At 44.8% G+C, this 15798-nt stretch overlaps 1 protein-coding gene across 1 annotated transcript in view; it reads right to left on the bottom strand.

The window, feature by feature from the left end:
- Window positions 1-15798, bottom strand: part of slx4ip (SLX4 interacting protein) — a 211274-nt gene that overhangs the window by 156578 nt on the left and 38898 nt on the right.

The raw sequence follows: 15798 nt of genomic DNA, 5'->3' as shown, positions 1-15798 counted from the left end.
CAACTGCCAAGTCCGCCAACACTCCTCACCAAATTCTTCAATCCATTCTCTCTACAGAAATGCATCAAACTCGATAATGTAATATAAAGGCCAGCCTGGACAGGGACCGGCATGTTGGTTGTCCCAACTGTGTGTGTATCTACTGCCTTAGAGTAGGTTATCATGACGGTGAATAAACCAGTGTTCACCCTACCACTCGGCTTCCTGGGTCTTTTTAATTAGAAATATTGCAAAGGGCAGAGGGGAGGATGTGTTTTTGAGAATTTTCTACACCTGTGTGTTTTTGTTCCAATAAAGAAAGTGAAGAACAATCCAGACAAAATTATTAATTGGGGATAGGCCAAAGTAAATGAAAAAAGAACGGCTCTGGCCCAGGTAAATCCAAAGATTGGCAGACAAAACGAATACAATAATGGGCTGCATTTAAAGAGAAAATACTTCAAGTACAATCGAGGTACAATCCGAAGATGAAATAAGGTAGGACAAATAAAACCAAGTTTTCTGGATGCTGAAAGGGATAGAAGTTGGGAGAAGCAGAAAATGAGTACGTTTAACAGATGTCAGGTGGATAATACAAGTGGGAACCATGCCATACTGAATATAGAAAGCTCAGAGCAGAAGAGAAAAAAGAAACGAGAGCAGCAAAAATCAATCACCTTTAGCTGCTTCATCAATGACCTTCCTTCCATCATTAGGCTAGAAATGGGGATGTCTGCTGATGATTCCACAATGTTCAGCACCATTCATGACTCCACAGATATTGAAGCAGCTCATGTACAAAGACAGCAAGACCTGGACAATATCCAGGTTTGAGCTGACAAGTGCATGTTACAGATAACAAAAGAACAAAGAAAAGTACAGCACAGGAACAGGCCCTTCGGCCCTCCAAGCCCGAGCCGACCATGCTGCCGACTAAACTACAATCTTCTACACTTCCTGGGTCCGTATCCCTCTATTCCCATCCTATTCATGTATTTGTCAAGATGCCCCTTAAATGTCACTATCGTCCCTGTTTCCACCACCTCCTCCGGTAGCGAGTTCCAGGCACCCACTACATATGCGCCACAGAAGTGCCATGCAATGACCATCTCTAACAAGACAGAATCTAACCATCACCCATTGACATTTAATGGCATTACCATCGCTGAATCCCCCATTATCAACATTGTGGAGGTTACCATTGACCAGAAACTGAACTGGACACAATTACTGTGGCTACAAGAACAGGTCAGCAGTTGGGAATCCTTTGGTGAGTAACACAGCTCCTGGTTCCAAAAGCCTGTCCACAATCTACAAGGCACAAATTAGAAATGTGATGAAATTATCTCCTCTTGCCTGGATGAGTGCAGCTCCACCAACACTCAAGAAGCTTGACACCATCCAAGACAAAGCAGCCTCCTTTCCAGTTGCATAGATAGGTCGTTGGAGAAGCTGGAGCTGCTGTCCTTAGAGAAGAGAAGATTGAGAGGAGGTATGTTGGAGGTGTTCAAAATCATGAGCGATCTGGATTTGGCCGATAGAGAGAAACAGTTCCCAATGGTGGAAGGGTCAAAAACAAGAGGACACCGATTTAAGGATGAATGGTGTAGCCACCTGGGTTGGCCAATTCCTGACGTAAAATGGAGAACAGCAAAGGCTGAAGGGAAATTCAGCCAACACAGGCAAAAACTAGCAGGTGCAAGTTACTGTGTATTAGACTCTGCAAAAGCCCAGACAGCATCGATACAAGCAGCCATCTGCATAATAATGTAGCGGCCATCTACATACTAATGAGCGATCCCCGGGAACAATCGAAACATTTGAGATCAACAAGGCCAAGCCAGACTCCTCGGCGCCAGCAGGAGCCAACACAAAAGAGGTTAACGGACACCTAAAGACCACGCATCGATCAGGGAACCGCTCCAGTATTGGAGAAATCGAACCAAGCGATTGGAACAAAGTCCAATCACTTGAAACCAGGTACGGGGTCCGCCCCGAAAGGCGGGAAGCCCCTGGGGACTATAAAGTAAAGCCCCCAAGTTCAAATTGTCCTTCTTGACAGGGTCACTCAGCAACGCGAACCAACCCTTGACAGTGACCTGTCCAGCTGCCTCCAAAGAACGCAAGTTTCCAGTCAACGCTCGCTACGAGATAGGCGCTCCTAGCTACCAGTCCATACCAGCTATTGAATCCCGCAGACTCAGAACCCGAACAAAAGGCCATTTGTTCCCCTGACCTGGTGGGCCAGTCCGAAGCTAAGTATTGGCCTGTTAGTGCTAGAAATAGCTTAGAAAGTAGAGTTTATGCATGAGTAGCGACTTACTGTGTATAATAAATGTGCTTTGATTTGAATCTTACTAATCGGTGTATTGAGTTATTGATCATTACTCGAACTTGAACCTCGTGGCGGTATCATAAAGATACCTGGCGACTCTAGAGCAAGGTTATAAAACAGAGCCAATTGAACCAACCAAAAGTTAGCAACAATGGCAAAAAAGCCCACGGTGGCATGAGCAAAAAAAAAAATTTGTTTTTACATAGCCATTTATAATCTGGCATGCAATGCTTGCGAGCATGGTGGAAGCAGATTCATTTGTATTTCAATTTCAAAAAGAAATTGGAGACAGACGATGGGTCAAATGATCTCCTTCTGTGCTGTAACCATTCAATGATGGTTTATGCCAGAAGTCCTTTTGTGTGACACATGCATTCCCCGGACCCACAGTGAAGTGTCCAAGTTTCTCTCCTTAATCCTAACTTCCTGATATTTAACTTACAACAGGCCAGTTTAAAATAAAATCTTCAGAAAATCTAACTTGGGAGCTACCTCAAGGGCAGCAAGAATAAACTGGATTCAGTTAAGCCTGTACAGAATGTAGCTATTATACTGTAGCAAGCAAGCCAGGCCAGTTGTAGCTCATATTCCAAGTTATATTTTACATTCTCCACGTGAATGTTAAAAAGTAACCCTCAGACAGCTGTCAAGTCCATCTGCATGGGTAGGTAAACATGAGCAGAACTTATTATCCATGCTATGGAATGTTCAGTAGTTAAAAGGAAAGATTACCTAGCTTGTAGAGCATTCTTGGATAGAAGGCATTTTCCACATTCGGCATGAACCAAACAAGGCTTGGATCATGTTCTAGGAAATGTGAGAGACAATCGGTTTTTAAATTTTTCCAATGATGGCACTTCCCCTACAGAGCATTCACCACTTCCACATGACATAAAAGGTTGCAATGGTAATTATTTTGAAGTATTAGAAAGAACAAAAATTACATCAGAACAAAGAGTCAGATAGACTCAAAACGTTAACTCTGTTTTCTCCCACTACTGATGCTGCCAGACCTGCTGAGTTTTTCCATCATTCTCTGTTCAATGCATATACACATGACCAAAAGCTTGATAAAGAGGTACATTTTAAGGAACAATTTAAAGGACGAGAGAGGTGGAGAGGTTTAGACAGGAAATTCCAGAATTTAGCACACCGGCAGCTGAAAGCAGTTGCCAATGGAGAAATGCACAAAAGACCAGATTTTGTGGAGTGCAGAGATATCAAAGAGGTGCAGGACTGAAGGAGGTTGCAGAGAAAGGGAGAGGCAAGGCCATGGAAGGATTTGAAAATGAGGATGAGATGTGGTATCACCAGTGCCAATGTAGCAAACTCAGATGTGAGTGATGAATGAACGGTTCTTGGTGCGGGTTAGGGAAAAGGCAACAGCGTTTGGATGACCTCTGGGTATGTTATGGAGGTAGAATTAGACGGACTTGGTGATGGCATGGATATATGATCAGAAGCACATCTTTCGGGTCTAATACAACAACAAAGTTATAAACAGTCTAGTTCAGCCTCACCCTGTTGGTAGGGAGGGGATTGGATTTGATGGATAGGGAACAGTCTGTGGTAGGGATAAAAGACAATGGCTTCAGTCTTCCCAATATCAAGAGGGAGGAATTGTATTCTCGCTCACTGCTGGACGTTGGGCAAGCAGTCTGACAACTTAGAAAAAATAGAAAGGTCGAGAGAGGTGGTGGTCGGATAGAGCTGGGTGTTGCCCGCATAAATGTGGCACCTGGTGCTGTGTTTTTGAATGAAGCCACTGAGGAGCAGCATGTGAAAGAGAAATAGGAGGTAGCCAAGGATTGACTCCAGAGGTAATAGTGTGGGACCAGAAAGAGTAGCCACTGCATGTGATGTTCTAGCCATTAACTCCAGATAAGAATGAAATCAGATAAGAGCAGTCCCACACCACTGGATGACAGGGAAGAGGTGTCTGAGGAGGATGGTGTGGTCAATCATGTCAAAGGCTGCAGACAGGTCAAGAAGATAAAGTGGGTTATTTTCCCCTGGTTGAGTTGTAGAGGGTGTCATTTCTGGCTTTTGTAAGAGTTGTATTGTGGCAGGGTGGAAACATATTTGGAGGGATTCAAACATGGACTATCAGGAAAAATAGTCATGAATTTGGGAGATAATAGCATATTCAAGGTCTTTAGAGAGGAAAGAGAAGTAGGAGATGGTGCAGTGCTTTGTTAGCAAAAGAGTGATAACTGAAGATTTGAAGAGCAGCGAACTGTTTATCAGCTAAGATGGGGGCCAGGAATGTAAGTTGGGTGGTCAGCATTTAATAGGAATAAAGTTAAGTGGGCAGAATGAGAGACTCATGAACAAAGAAGGGACAGATGGTGTGGTCAAACATGCTAACGGCTTGCAAACAGGTCAGGAATGTCAAGTATAGGGCAGCACGGAGGTGCAGTGGTTAGCACTGCTGCCTCACGGCACCGAGGTCCCAGGTTCGATCTCGGCTCTGGGTCTGGGTCACTGTCTGTGTGGAGTTTGCACATTCTCCCCGTGTTTGCGTGGGTTTCACCCCCACAACCCAAAAGATGTGCAGGGTAGGTGAAATGGCCACGCTAAATTGCCCCTTTATTGGAAAATATTAATTGGGCACTCTAAATTTATTTTTAAAAAAGGAATGTCAAGTATTCTGCTTTCTATTCTACTTACCTTCTTATTTTTAGGCTGTCCCTCAAAATAGAGTGTGACTTGCTTCCACACTAAAAATGTGTTCTCAGGCAACAGAATGGTCCAATGCAGGACCTAGTCTGTCACAGGTGGGTCAGAGGGGTAGGTGGGTGGGGTGCCCAGGTTGCCACACCTTCCCTTCGCTGTTGATGCTTAGCTTCAGCTTGCTCTTGGTGATGAAACGCAAGGTTTTCAGCTCCCTTTTCTCCATTTTGGGCGGTGTTCAGCCAGGGAGTCCCAGGTGTCAGGTGACGTTACACTTTTTCAGGGAGGCTTTGAGGGCATACTTAAAGGTTTTCTTTGCCCTACTGGGGCTTACTTGCTATGTTGAAGCCTGAGTGGCCCACTTGTTTCGAAAGTTTCTTGTCAGGCAAGCGAACGATGTGTCCTATCCAGCGGGGCTGATAGAGCACCGTCAATACTTCAATGCTGGGGTTACTGTAGATATTGGAGGACTGCAAACACTGATATTGGTGCACCTATCCTGCCAATACATTTGCAGGAGTTTGCGGAGGCACCATTGGTGGTACTTCTCCAGGAATTTGAGGTGGCTGGTGTACATGGTCCACGTCTCTGAGCTATTGAAGTGGGTGGGTGTCACTACTGCTTTATGACCATGAACTTAGTGCCAGGCCTGAGGTCCTAGCCTTCAAACACACTCTTCCTCAGGTGACTGAAGGTTGCACTGGCACACTCAAGGTTGAACCTCGTCATCGATGTCTGTTCTTGTTGACAATAGGCTCCCAAGGTATGGAAAGGGGTCCACCTTATCCAAGACCTCATTGGTAGCGGACAGATGGGACAGTACTGTGTGGTGGGGGCAGGTTGGTCGAGGGCTTTTGTATTACTAATGTGTAGTGTCCATTCTCTCATACGCCTTGGTGAAATATTGACGATGGTTTGGAGTTCGGCCTCCGAGTCTGCGTACTGTAGTTCAATGACAGAGGACAAGACAACCTTGGATCCGGCCTGCCGGCAATGGAAGTTAAACAGATACCCGTTTGTTCTGTAATTTCGAACCATTCCAGTGGGGATCATGCACAGGGTGAGATGGAGCATTGCAGCAAGGAAGATCGAGAAGGGTAACAATTTTATGACACAGCTTTGCTTGATCCAAGTCCAAACGTGAATTGGGTCTGTGGTGGATCCATTGGTCAGGAGCACGGCTTGCATGTCATCAAGGAGCAGGCGAAGGATGGTGACAACATTTTGGGGCAGTGGGGGAGTTCAGTCTTTTTTCAGGGTATAAGCTCAATATGGGGAAAAGTGAGGTACTCCCAATTAATGCCCAGGGACAGCATTGCTGTTTTGGTTGGTAGGGACGGGCTTTCGGTATCTTGGGATACATGTGGTGCAGAGCTGGGCCCAGCTGCACTAGTTGAATCTGGCAAAACTGGTGGAGGGAATGAAGGAGGACTTTAGGAGGTGGGATATGTTGCCTTTGTCATTGGTTGGAAGGGTCCAGACGGTGCTCCCGAAGATTTTGTTCGTGTTTCAGAAACTCCCGATTTTCGTGCCCAAGTCAATTTTTAGTAGGATGAATAAGATGATACTGGGGTTTGTGTGGGGGGCTAAGGTTCCCCAGACCAGGAGGGTGTTTCTGGAAAGGGATAGGCAGGTGGGGGGTTGCCGAATCTGCAGACTTATTATTGGGCAGCAAACATAGCTATGGTGCAGAAGTGAGCGGTGGAGGAGAGGTCCGCGTGGAGACAGATGGAGGAGGCTTTGTGTAAAGGGACAAGTCTGAGGGCGCTATTGTTGGCACCTCTCCCATTTCCAGCGGTCAGGTACTCCATGAGCCTGGTGGTGGTATCAGCGTTGATGGTGTGGAATCAATGTCGCAGTACTGTAGGATGGAAGGCATGTCCCTGGGGGCGCCTATTTGTGCAGCCACAGGTTTGTTCCTGTCCACAAAAGGTTGTTGCATAAGATAAAGATGCATGGCATTAAGGGGAAAGTAGTAGCATGGTTAGAGGATTGGTTAATTAATAGAAAGCAAAGAGTGGGGATTAATGGGTGTTTCTCTGGTTGGCAATCAGTAGCTAGTGGTGTCCCTCAGGGATCAGTGTTGGGCCCACAACTGTTCACAATTTACATAGATGATTTGGAGTTGGGGACCAAGGGCAATGTGTCCAAGTTTGCAGACGACACTAAGATAAGTGGTAAAGCAAAAAATGCAGAGGATACTGGAAGTCTGCAGAGGGATTTGGATAAGCTAAGTGAATGGGCTAGGGTCTGGCAGATGGAATACAATGTTGACAAATGTGAGGTTATCCATTTTGGTAGGAATAACAGCAAAAGGGATTATTATTTAAATGATAAAATATTAAAACATGCTGCTGTGCAGAGAGACCTGGGTGTGCTAGTGCATGAGTCGCAAAAAGTTGGTTTTCAGGTGCAACAGGTGATTAAGAAGGCAAATGGAATTTTGTCCTTCATTGCTAGAGGGATGGAGTTTAAGACTAGGGAGGTTCTGCTGCAATTGTATAAGGTGTTAGTGAGGCCACACCTGGAGTATTGTGTTCAGTTTTGGTCTCCTTACTTGAGAAAGGATGTACTGGCACTGGAGGGTGTGCAGAGGAGATTCACTAGGTTAATCCCAGAGCTGAAGGGGTTGGATTACGAGGAGAGGTTGAGTAGACTGGGACTGTACTCGTTGGAATTTAGAAGGATGAGGGGGGATCTTATAGAAACATATAAGATTATGAAGGGAATAGATAGGATAGATGCGGGCAGGTTGTTTCCACTGGCGGGTGAAAGCAGAACTAGGGGGCATAGCCTCAAAATAAGGGGAAGTAGATTTAGGACTGAGTTTAGGAGGAACTTCTTCACCCAAAGGGTTGTGAATCTATGGAATTCCTTGCCCAGTGAAGCAGTAGAGGCTCATTCATTAAATGTTTTTAAGATAAAGATAGAGAGTTTTTTGAAGAATAAAGGGATTAAGGATTATGGTGTTCGGGCCGGAAAGTGGAGCTGAGTCCACAAAAGATCAGCCATGATCTCATTGAATGGTGGAGCAGGCTCTAGGGGCCAGATGGCCTACTCCTGCTCCTAGTTCTTATGTTCTTATTATGTTCTTATGTTCCGGCGGCGCTGGATGCGAGGTTTCAGGGGTGGAGGTGATTGGGTATTGAGTATTTTCGGGACCTGTTTGTGGGGGTACGTTTGCTGAATTGGAGGAGCTTGAGGAGGTGTATTTGCTGCCGAAGGGGAATATGTTCAGGTGCCTGCAGCTGAGGGACTTCTTGAGGAAGACGTTGGGTTTGTTCCCGCAGCTGCCACCTCTAGCGCTACAGGACAAGCTTTTGTCCGAGGATGAGATAGGAGAGGGCAAAGTGTCAGATATATATGGGGAGCTGATGGAGAGGGAGGGCGCTCCGGTGGAGGAGGTCCAGCACAAGTGGGAAGAGGAGTTGGGAGGTGTGATGCAAGCTGGGACGTGGAGTGCGGCATTGCAGAGGATAAAAGCAAAATAAGGCAGATGCTGGAATCTGAAACCAAAGAGAAAATGCCTGAAAATCTCAGCAGGTCTGGCAGCATCTGTAGGGAGAGAAAAGAGCTGATGTTTCGTTTCCAGATGACCTTTTGTCAAAGCTAGACATGGTGGAGAAGCACTATTGATGCTTCATTCATTTCCCTTATCTGGAAGGAGAACATGCCAGATATTCTCAGAAATGCCTTAATTTTAAAAAAAGGTGACAAGTCCAACTGCAGTAACTACAGAGGAATTTCTCTTCTCAGCTACAGTGAATATCATCGCAAGAGCTTTGACAAAGGGTCATCTGGACTCGAAACGTTACCTCTTTTCTCTCCCTACAGATGCTGCCAGGCCTTCTGAGATTTTCCAGCATTTTCTCTTTGATTGCAGAGGATAAGTTCATCTTTGTCGTGTGCAAGACGGAGTCTCGTGCAGTTTAACGTGGTGCTTTGGGCTCATACAATGGGGTCTAGGATGAGTCGGATTTTTCTAGGGGTGGAGGATAGGTGTGGGCGGTGTGCAGGGAGTCCAGTGAACCATGTCCATATGTTTTGGGCATATCCGAAGTTGGAGAGGTTCTGGAAAGAGTATGCAAATGTAATGTCGAAGATCCTGTGAGTGGAGGTGGCACCGAGCCCATGGTTTGCGATATTTGGGGTATCGGAGAATCTGGGAGTGCAGGTGGGGAGAGAGGCTGATGTGGTAGCCTTTGCCTCCCTGATTGCCGGGAGGCGGATCTTTGTGCCGGCGAGACTCGGAGCCACCGAAAGCCGGGCATGGGTGAGTGACTTGACAGAGTTCCTCCACCTAGAAAAAAATCAAGTTCACCATAAGAGGGGAATAAGGGGGAATGTGCAAACTCCACACGGATAGTGACCCGGGGCCGGGATCGAACCCGGGTCCTCGTGGCCGTGAGGCAGCAGTGCTAACCACTGCGCCACCTTGTGCATGGTTAACTGTTGCTGTTGTTTGCCTGTTTCTGTTCCCTATATATTTGAAAATAACCCCAATAAAATATTTTTTAAAAATAGATTTTGTGGCTGCCGAAACGGACAGTGTCGAAGGCCTTTGTGAGGTCAAAAAGGTTCATGTACAAGGGTTGGTGTTGTTCCCTGCATTTCTCTTGTACTTACCACACAGTGAAAATCATGTCTGTTGTGTTCCTTAATGGGCGGTATCACATTGGGAGGAGCTCTTCAGTCACAGAGAGAAGGTGATTAAGGAGGACTCTTGCAATGATATTCACTGTAGCTGAGAAGAGAAATTCCTCTGTAGTTACTGCAGTTGGACTTGTCACCTTTTTATAATAATAATATAATGATTGCTTACTGTCACAAGTAGGTGTCAATGAAGTTACTGTGAAAAGCCCCTAGTCGCCACATTCCAGCGTTTGTTCGGGGAGGCCGGTACGGGAATTGAACCCACACTGCTGCCTTGTTCTGCATTGAAAGCCAGCAGTTTAGCCCATTGTGCTAATTTTTGAAGATTAAGACATTGAGATCTCCTGGCATGTTCTACTCCTTCCAGATAAGGGAAATGAGGGAAGCATCAATAATGCTTCTCCACCATGTTTTAGTACTTCAGCAGTCCATCTGTTCCAGATGCCTTGTTCTTTAGCTGTCGGATGGCCTTTTCTACTTAGTGTCAGGTTGGGTTTTGCTGAGATGGTGGTGGGTAGCATGCTGCGTGATGGAGTCAAGGACACTCGCGTTGGACAGAGCCTCTGTTAAGGAGGTCTTCGAGGTGCCCTGTTCAGCGAGCACTGACTGTCTCACTGTTCTTGATAAGCATGTCTCCATTCTTGGCCAGCAGTGGGCTGGGGCCCTGGGTGCTTGGGCCATAAGTGGTCTTGACTGTACTAAAGAAGGCTTGCATGTCATGGTGATCAGCTAACTGCTGGATCTCCTGCGTTTTCTCCACCCACCATCTCTTCTTTAGGTCGCAGGTTTTTTTCTATACCCTAGCCTTCAGCTATCCTGACAGCTGCTTTCTTGCTCAAATTGTGATGCTGCTTCAGGTTCAGAAAAGCCGTGCGCTTGCAGCTTATCAGCTCTGGATCTCCTGGTCATTCTCAGCAAATCACATGTTGTGTTTCCTGGTTGCGTGACCAATCGCCTGTTCACAAGTGCTGATTATGGAAGTGGACCAGAAATGTGTCTCTGGGTCACCAGGCATCATCACGTTGGCAGTCAGGTGCTGAATGAATAGGGCTATATTATCAGTGTCATTTAAATGCCTGTGTTGATTTTCCTGTAGCATTGCTTCTGTTGCCCCCACTGCTTTGGGGCTACATTGATGTTGATCACAGAGTGGATTAGACAATGGTCCATCCAGCAGTCATAGGTTCCTGTCATGGCGCGTGTGATACATATGTCCTTGTCGTCCCTCACTCGGATAATGTCGGGGTGCCAGTGCTTGGAATGAGGGCGTTGCCCTGAGGCCTTGTACTTGCCTTTCTGACAGAACATGGTGTTGGTTATGACAAGGGCACATTTTGTCAGGAGGGCACCATTGGTGTTGGATTTCCATATGCCCTCTCCAGAGATCTCTGTTCTTTCCAGCCCTGGAACTGGGAATCAAGCTGAGGATTGTTCAAGGCTGGAGTAAAATTCTTCTTTGGACTCATCTGTAGCTTCCAGTGTTGGGGCGTATGCGCTGAGGACTGTAGCATAATGGTCCTGGGCTGGGGTGAGCAGAAGGATCATGATGCGTTCATTTATCCCACAAGTCTCTGAAATGGCCAGCTAGTTTGTTTTTAATGGCAACGTTAAAATACCTGGCAATGATAGCAGTATCCCACTCCGGTCTGTCACTGATGGGGTTGCCCATGTAAGACCCTGACATTCCATGTCCCAAATTTCATGTGATAGGAGGTGAGATGCCTGTGCATGAATTATTTTAATGTGACCTGGCCGTTGCACACCAGCTACCACACAGGGTCGATGAAGCAAGGCCTTGTTCCAATGGCAAGGTGGTCCAAGACGACTGGTGTTGCAGAGTGAGGCAATACGATGCGACAGTGTTAAATCACAATAGTGATTTTATTTAACAAATGAAGAACTTTATATCACATATCAACACAGACAGTAGTTCCCACAACTCCCAAACTTCCTCTGTCGATCGCCCATTACCCGGGTCCGCGATAGATTCAGGTTTGTGCGCTCCATCCCCATAGGCGGGTCATGTGACCTGTGAATGATCGTCCTTTAAAAGGGACCATGCTATTACAACTGGAAACCAGGCTCTGCTGTACGGGCCTAAGACATACATGCACACATACTCCTACTGTTCTCTAATTTCCTTCCCAAAGGACCTCTCTCCCTGAGATTCATAAAACGCAATGTGGGCCTCATTTGCTCATGGGGGTGGCATTGGCCTCTCGCTGTGAGTGGCCCCGATGCTCCTCTCTCGTTCTTCAAGATGGTAGTTACTGCCCCTAGATCCTCTTGTCACCCATTCTTACCCAAGTGGATCATTTCACATTTCACCACATTATACTCCATCTGACACTTTATTGCCAATTCATTAACCATTTATATCCTTTATTACCTATATGTTTGTGTATTCTATTACGAAGACAAATATAAAATATTTGTTTAACATCTCTGCCATTTCCTTATTACCGATTATATTTCTACCTCTGCCTTTAAGGGACTCACATTTGCTTTTGTTATTCTCTTCATTTTCACATTCTTGTAGAAGCTCTCACAATCTGTTTTTACATGTATCGTTGGTTTTCTCTTACTTTGTTTTCAATCTCTTTATCAATGCATTGGTCATATTTGCAATTTCTAAAATCATACCAATCTTCAGGCTTGCAATTCTTTTTGACAACATCTTCAGTTTCTTTTAATCTAATGCTATCTTGAACTTCTCTGGTCAGCCACAGTTGGACCACTTTATAGAGTTTTTATTCCTCGAGATAATGTACATTTGTTGAGAATTATGAATGTTTCTTTAAGTACTTGCATTACTTCAATTCTAATCAGAAAACACTACAAATGTCCTTTAAGATCGTTGGCTATGCTATATAATTAAAACTAGCCTAAAAAAGATGCTGTCATTAAATGGAATTTTATTCTGCATCTTATATTTAGTAATCCAAAGGTGGCATGCGGCACAGTGGTTAGCACTGTGACTGCGGCACTGAGGACCCGGGTTCGAATCCCGGCCCTGGGTCACTGTCCATGTGGAGTTTCCACATTCTCCCCATGTCTGCGTGGGTTTCAGCCCCACAACCCAAAGATGTGCTGGTTAGGTGGATTGGCCTCGCTAAATTGCCCCTTAGTTGGAAAAAGAAAAAATAATTGGCTACTCTTAAAAAAAAAATTAAATTTAGTAATCCAATTCAAACTATTCCCATATTTATATTTGAACCTATCAAAACAAATTAATATTGTTGTATTAATACAAAGTTCTTTTCATTTTTTGTCACACTAGCTCTGTTCAACATCACTCACGGCTCTCAGACATCTTTCCACCATCTCTTATCTCCTCCTTAGTTTCCCACTGCCCTATGTTTTTGTAGTATAATGAAACACAGTAGAAATGAATGCATTGCTCAGCACCACTGTGCCCTTTGACACTACTATCAACTTACAGGATTTTAGCTGCCACATTGTCAGAGGTCTTACAGAAACCATAACCATTTTGTATAATGTACATATTGAATGAAACAGCATTAACCAAAACCAGATCCATATAAACAGAACTACAGAGGTATAGTCCCAGTTTACAAATTACAACACATATTTCATAGCAATTTACTCACTTTTACAACTGCAACTGCGATGATGAAAATCTATAATCACTCATTAAATGTTTTTTTCTTAGTTTTTAAAATAAATTTAGAGTACCCAATTATTGTTTTACAATTAAGGGGCAATTTAGCGTGGTCAATCCACCTAACCAGCACATCTTTGGGTTTGTGGGGGTGAAACCCACACAGACAGGGGAGAATGTGCAAACTCCACACGGACGGTGAACCGGAGCGGGGATCGAACCCAGGATCACGGCGCTGTGAGACTGCAGCGCTAACCATCGCGCCACAGTGCCGGCCCTTAAATGTTTTTTTCGAATCTAATAGATAGCTCATCCTCTATAATGTGTCCTTTTATACTTTCATGGAATAAGAGTGTTGCGGGTAAGGCTGTTAACTGGTTGCCCGTTCCTAATTGCCCTTGAAAAGGTGGTGGTGTGCCACTTTCTTGAACCTTAGCAGACCAAAAGAAATAGGTACACCCAAATAATGTTAGGGAAGGGGGTCCCAGGATTTTGATCCAGCAAGTGAAGGAACAACGATATAGTTCCAAGTCAGGAAGGTATGTGATTTGGAGTTAACTTGTAGGTGACAGGCTGCTGCACATGTCCTTCTAGGTCAGGCGTTCCCAAGCAGTGAGTCGTGACCGATCACTTGGGGTCATGAGATCTGAGGCAGCAATGGCGACTGTTGAGTGTAGAATTTGATCAAGATGTGAATCCTTTTCCTCCAAATAATTTGTCAATGAGACAGATTTTTGCTGCCTTGATTGGTCATTCTTACAGTGCCCTAATTGGCTATTTTGTTCATCACTCTGTTTGGCCAAGTTGATGCTCCATTACACACATGCATGATTCTTTGCTCCGGGGCCTGAGTCTTCAAAACTATCATGGACAACACAATTTGCCCCTGCTCAACAACTCCCTATCACTCCCCAACAAATGTCCATCCTACACTCTGTCAATCTGGGATCATACCAATTTTCAAGCATTAAAATGGCGTCACAATGGGAAATGTTTGGGAAGCACTGTTCTAAATGTTAAACGTCATGGATTTGGAAGGTGTTGTCGAAGGAGATTTGGCAGTTGCTGCATTGTGCTCCACAGATGGTACTGACTGCTAAGATTATCTGCTGGGGAAGGGATTAAATGCTTAAGGAGTTGGATAGGGTGACAATCAAGCAGGTTGCTTTATACTGGATAATGTTGATCTTCTTGAATGTTGTTGGAACTTTTTGCATCCAGAAAGTGGAGAATGTTCCATCACATCCTGAGTTCTGCCTTGTAGATGGTGGTCAGGCTTTGAGGAATGAGGTGGTGAGTTACTCGCCACAGAATCCACAAACTCTGACCTGCCCTCGTAGTCACAGTATTTATACGGCTGGTCCAGTTAAATTTCTGGTCAACGGTGACCCCCAGAATATTGTTATTTGTTTGAGCTTGCTGGAAAATTGGCTGGTGCATTTCCTACATTATAACAATTACTACAGTTCAAAAGTATTGAAGAAAGAGCCATGTTGTCCAAGTATTTTGTCTTGCACTCATCAGGACAGTTTGCAAGAATACCAATTGTAAAGAGAAAAACAAGTTACACTGCATGAGAAGGGAGTACTGATTGGTTGGCAAGTGGACTTTGTTTGGTCGAGGTGTTGCCATGAAGAATGCACCAATTAACAGTTATTGCCAAGCTTTTATTCAAATTCAATCCAGGCAGGTTGACTATGACTTGTCACGGCATTGCCTTGGGGTATGAACTAGAGAATGGCTGTCTACCAAGTTTTTGTTTAGTTGAAAAAGGAGTAATGCAAGGACATGTTCCTTCTGTCTGCAAAGGACAGAGCCATGTTTATACAGCTTCTAGCATGTGTAAATGAGCCAAAATGCAAGCCCAACTGATAATCTTAAATTGGTTGTCAATGTAATTCTTAGCATGATCGGGATTGTTTAGAAAATGCTGTATGCTCACAAAATCGGATATAATGTTGGACACTATGTTTTGCGTTTTGCAGGCACAGGCTGATTGCAAACTGCCGGACGGATGTGCCGTTTGGCATTGGGACATGTGGCCTGCATACCTGGCATCACAGTGGCACCGAAATTCATACACCATATTACTTGTCTGTGTGATAGGCAGAATGTATTTTTGGCTTGATGGCAGCATCCTGCTGTTGGAGAATACCACACATGTTGACACTGCATACTAGCAACATGAAATGACTATGTTATGATCCTATGAATTAGACGCAAGAGTAGGTCATTCGGCCTCTTGAGCCTGCTCCGCCATTCAATAAGATCATGCTGATCTAATTTTAACCTCAACTTCATACTCCTGCCTACCCCCAATAAGCTTTCATCCCCTTACCTATCAATAATCTATCTACTCCTGTGTTAAAGAGACTCAAAGACTCTGCCTCAACCACCTTTTGAGGAAGAGAATTCCAAAGTCTCATAACCCTCAGAGAAAGAAAATCCTCATCGCCGTCTTAAATGGGTACTATTAGATTGTCCCACAAGTAGAAGCATTTCCACATCTGTGCTGACAAGTCCCTTCCGGATCTTG

The sequence above is a fragment of the Scyliorhinus torazame genome, chromosome 1, assembly GCF_047496885.1.
Source record: "Scyliorhinus torazame isolate Kashiwa2021f chromosome 1, sScyTor2.1, whole genome shotgun sequence".
In the NCBI taxonomy this organism is placed as follows: Eukaryota; Metazoa; Chordata; class Chondrichthyes; order Carcharhiniformes; family Scyliorhinidae; genus Scyliorhinus; species Scyliorhinus torazame.
Note: the sequence above shows the minus strand (reverse complement) of the source record. Positions and strands in the feature narration are given on the sequence as shown.